Source organism: Trypanosoma cruzi, genomic scaffold, assembly GCF_000209065.1.
Source record: "Trypanosoma cruzi strain CL Brener 1047053517081 genomic scaffold, whole genome shotgun sequence".
Lineage (NCBI taxonomy): Eukaryota > Euglenozoa > Kinetoplastea > Trypanosomatida > Trypanosomatidae > Trypanosoma > Trypanosoma cruzi.
In genome coordinates, this window is record NW_001849542.1 from 122,275 (window position 1) to 126,436 (window position 4,162).

The 4,162-nt window shown below is 55.5% G+C and overlaps 1 non-coding gene across 1 annotated transcript, besides 2 other annotated features; it reads right to left on the reverse strand.

Moving 5' to 3' along the window:
• Positions 1-4,162: a sequence feature (areas not merged during assembly with more than two copies in the genome that could not be assigned to a particular haplotype).
• Positions 13-84, reverse strand: Tc00.1047053511241.10. The gene has a single exon. It is a non-coding gene; the product is annotated as a tRNA-His (tRNA).
• Positions 479-1,390: a mobile genetic element.

Below are 4,162 nucleotides of genomic sequence, written 5' to 3' on the forward strand. Positions count from 1 at the left end.
TCCGAAAAATTAAGGGAAGACCGGGTTATCGAACCCGGGTATTCAGAGCCACAATCTGATGTTCTGCCACTGAACTATCTTCCCGCAGCGCACGGCCATAGTCCAAAAGCGACGGAAGATTCTTCCTCGGACAATCCCCCCGTTATTTTTTCCTTTTTGTTGCTACTTTTCGGTCCCGCCCCAAACCCGCGAACACGCTCACAATGTCACCCAAGGACGCGGGTTCGATTCCCGCAAAGGCGCATGATTTTCTTTTGCGCGAATACCCTCAACAAGAACACGCTCCCGAGCCGCACAAGACGGGAACGAGAAGGAGTGAACGGAATGGGGACGGAGTTCACCAGATCCTCGACGAGCGCCCACACCAAGTGAGCGCATATGTGTGCGCATTGTGGTGGCCACCGCCGCGGCATGATCCCTTCATCGGATTGGACACGCCTGTATATATTCATCTGCGTGCGTGCCTTCATAATGCGAGAGGTGCCCGATTTCGGGCTCTTCCAGCCGCAAGACGCCGCCGCTCCCCTTCGCAAGTGCCACCCCTTCGCCAAGTCCTGAAGTGTAAAAACACGACCGCGTGATATGCCGTCTGCGGGGTTTTCCGCAGACCGCACGTAGGCAAAAGTTGCCTGTATTCCGCGAGAGTCCAAAAACTCATATATCCGTCGCAGCCCCCATGTCATGGCGTGCGATTCCGAGCTGCCTTTATTCGCCGCTCCTTGCTGCGAAGTGTTGTCCACCCAAACGCCCATGGTGGATGGCAAGATGGCGGAAAAGGCCGATAAGGCTAAGCGGACCGCTCGTGCCTCGGCCTGCATGATAAGAAAAGGTTTCTTCTCCCACTTCCCCCGGCAATTTTAACGTCGCCGGAGTCTGGAATAAAAACGGCGCCCCATCCATGGAGCGATGCGTCCGTGATGATGGCGGCCGATGCTTTCTCGGTGGACTTGATGATTCGCTTGCGATTGTTCTCGATGGTGTGTCGCAATCTCTCGCCCAAACCAACCGCTGCCGACGGAAGGTTCGCCGGGGATGTCTTCTCCACAATCCCTTGGTGAAATGCCGATAATCGTCGTCGCACTGCCTTGATGGAAAAGTGGTGGTCGCATAAACGCGTGCCCAAAATGGCCGCCGCGTACAAAAAGCGTGACGCCACAACCTCCATTCCCGCGATGGTTGAAGAATTGAGCGCCGGCATGGCGCGTACAGACCGGACAAACCCTTCACTCAGGGATACCGCCCGGTGAGTGTGATCAAATTGCACCCCAGAAAGGTGTAATGCGTAGCGCCCGATTCCCGTTCTTCCCTATCGTGGCATTACTACTGTCCGTATTACGAAGCACTTGGGCCTCCCACAATGTCGCGTCGCTTTTCGACCCTGCAATGCGCATATTTTTTTTTCTACTTTTACCAGCGCGTCTAGCTATACAATGGCATCTGAGTGCCGAAGAGGTGGTCGAGCAGCGACAAAAGTTTCCTGCTATGAAGCAACTGCCGTTGAGAAAACTTTCCGAGGCGAAGGTCCCGTTCAATGCCCAGCCGTTGACGCACAGCCAAGGTGCCTGGACATTCTAGAAGCAGATGGTGCAAGGTTTCCTGCGGGTTGATTGGCGTGCTTGAAGGTGGCTGGTCCTGCGGCAGCAGAGATCGCCTCCTGGCACTGCTGTTTCGATGCCGTGTGGCGTCTGGGTTGTGTGCGCAGCAATTTCTGTGCTGTGCGGTGCTTCTCCGTGTGGGGAAAACCATGTTGCAGAAATCACATTTGAGCTCGGGAAGCGGTGGAGGATGTTCCGGATGAAATAACCGACAGTGACTGACGAGACCCGAGAATCCCGTCAATGTGGAATCACAGTGCGGACATTTCTCCTTCCGAAGGCGTGTGACGGTTTGTCTCCTTACTGGAGAGACGTCTTCCTCCCTCGCCGACGGGGGAACAGTGTCCGTCCCCGGTGCGGTTGGATCGTTGTTAGAGCGCATGTATGCAGACTGTTCCGGTGAGATGTTGCGGAATCGGCATTGGTTCGTGCAATCTCTCACGGCCCAGCATAGTCGGCCCCAGAGCTCAGATCCCCCGCACCTTGCCCTTGCGAGGTGGACCAGTTCCTGGCGGTGAAGAACCTCCTGAGTGATCAGGTCCTTACCGCTGAGATCTGATGGCCTTGTGCCGCAAAGCAAGTAGCGATGAGTGTCTTGAAGAATGGTACTACGCCACTTGTTGGGGAGCTGGGTAGTCAAACATGTCGGCAGATCCGTATGCCATAAATGTGCGATCCCATGTTCCGTTTATTGTCCACTTTCCATAGTCTGCGTCGCATACTGATCCGCAAGCTCGGTAGCGTGTGCCCCACAATGTCCGTAACAAAACTACAGGCGCACGGACCAGCCAGCACACGCCAGTGTCAGGAGACGCTGCCAGATCCGATCCTCCGTCCAGTCTGTCTGACTGAGCGGGCCCTTGTTTAGAGCCGCTAGAAGAGACTGACCGTCTGTAACCACAAGCAGGGTTTTACGCCTGTGTTGGATGCGAGGGGCAATCAGCCTCTCTAGGGCTAGAAGCAGTGCGCGGGATTCCGTCCTGTAGCTGCATGGGCGCGCACCGCGGTTTATGCTGGCCTTTTCTATTATCTCCGATGAGTTTAGGGATGAGAGCAGTATTCCAACCCCTGCTGACTTGGGAACGTCGACACCGCCATCGGTCGCAAGCATCCACGAACGATGGCTGTGCAGCGCCAGAGCCTCTTCGCTGACTCTGCGCTTTTCCCTTATCAGCTCCTCTTCGTCAGTTATTGAGTGGTCTATCGGAAGTTCCACGCCGATGGTGACCCGGTGAGCGGAGGCCGCAAACCAGGGAGGAATGGAGCTGCGAAAGAACCGCTCTTCGCGTGGTGAGCTCTCGGTGATGCCATAGTCCTTTGTGTATGCGTCTACGAATGCATATAGCTCGTCCCGAGATAATGGCGAGATGCGGAAACCGGCGCGAGGCGGTGGCTCAGGCGGGGGTCTCCGCATCCAGTCCGTCTGACATGCGCGTGTGTTCTCAAATATGGAGAGCCGCGCGCGCAGGCAAAGGACGCGGAGCGGCGGCGTATTAGCCTCCAGTAGTGCGGATTCCGGGTCGACGGTGCTCGGAACTCCGCCGACAATGCGCGCCAGAGTTGCGTACGTCTTCTGCATCTCATTCTTCGCTGAATCCGTCGCTGCCGCCCATATGAGCTCACTGCCATAGCGTAATTTGGAGCACCGTATCCAATGACGAACGTGCGTCGGTCATGTGGAGATGGTCCCGCCTCTTTGTGCGCTATGCAGCGTAGCTGCGATATCCGTTGCGAAGTGGCAGCGCATTGCTTGGTGGCCGCCACATTTAGCGTCAGTCGTGGATCGAGATCCATGCCGAGAAGCTTCGTAGTTCGCGACGCCCCCATGGTCATGACTGGGATTTGACATCCAGCCACTAACAGGGGCCACCTTCCTTCACGATCATAATCTGACTCCGTGTGCGTGGAGAGTGTGAACCAAGCGGCTTCACGCATTGACGGGTTAATGGCCAGGCCATTTTCCTGACTCCACGCATGCAGTCTTTGAAGAACCATGTTGGCAGTGGGAATGGCGTCTTCCCGGGACTGCCCCTTAACGATAATAGAGAGGTCGTCCGCATACATGTCTGCTGTGGCACCCGCAAAGCTGTTCAGCAGATTGAGAAGTGGGTGTACTTAAAGGGAGAACAAATACGGTCCCAGCACGGACCCCTGAGGAGTTCCTCGCAGCATGGGACGCCGATCGCTGTGTCTGTGGCCAACTCGTGTCTTCGCGTAGCGACCACATAGAAAGTTTCTAAGCCACCTTCTACAATCCACCCCCGGAATATTAGCCAGCAAGCGACTGAGGACTCGATGATCTATGGAGTCAAAAGCCTTGCTGAAATCAACCAGCACCAGCAGGGTCCGATGGGGTCTGTAGTGGAGTTGATTGCCAATACCGCTCTTCTTGGGAAGGCTCACCTGGAAATAATGATTTCTATTATGCACCACTTCGTGTATCAGGTGTGCCAGTCGCATCGTCGTGTTACGCACACTACGATGTGCATACTGGTGGGGGTGCGGCATCCACACCCAAAGCAATCTCTTCAGTACCATTTTCTCAGCAACCTTACTCACAATGGAGT